Raw genomic sequence first — 633 nt, forward strand, 5'->3', positions numbered from 1 at the left:
CCAACTCTTGCCGTTTCCGGTGTTAAGTTATATTTATTTCTTGGGTTAGGGTCTTTGTCTCCGTGTGTTGTTTTCGTTTTCATGCATCTCATATCATGTCATCATGTGCATTGCACTTGCATACGTGTTCGTCTCCTGCATTCGAGCATTTTCCCCGTTGTCTGTTTTGCATTCCGGTGCTTCGTTCTCCTCCGGTGGCCATTTCTAGCTTTCTTTCGTGTGTGGGGATTAAACATTTCCGGATTGGACCGAGACTTGCCAAGCGGCCTTGGTTTACTACCGGTAGACCGCCTGTCAAGTTTCGCACCATTTGGACTTCGTTTGATACTCCAACGGTTAACCGAGGGACCGAAAAGGCCTCGTGTGTGTTGCAGCCCAACACCCCTTCAATTTGGCCCAAAACCCACCAAACTCTACTCCATGTCCTAGAGCGTTCGATCACGATCGCGTGGCCGAAAACCGCACCTCATTTGGACTCTCCTAGCTTCACTTATGCCTATAAATAGACCCCCCGTTTTTCGGATCTCCCCCCCCCCTCGAAACCCTAAAAATCCTCCGCGCCGCCGCCAGCCTCTCCGCGCCCGCCACCTGTCAGCCGCCGCCGCCTCCCACCGCTGGCCCGGGAGGCCCGAG

Source organism: Triticum dicoccoides, chromosome 7A (genome assembly GCF_002162155.2).
Source record: "Triticum dicoccoides isolate Atlit2015 ecotype Zavitan chromosome 7A, WEW_v2.0, whole genome shotgun sequence".
Lineage (NCBI taxonomy): Eukaryota > Viridiplantae > Streptophyta > Magnoliopsida > Poales > Poaceae > Triticum > Triticum dicoccoides.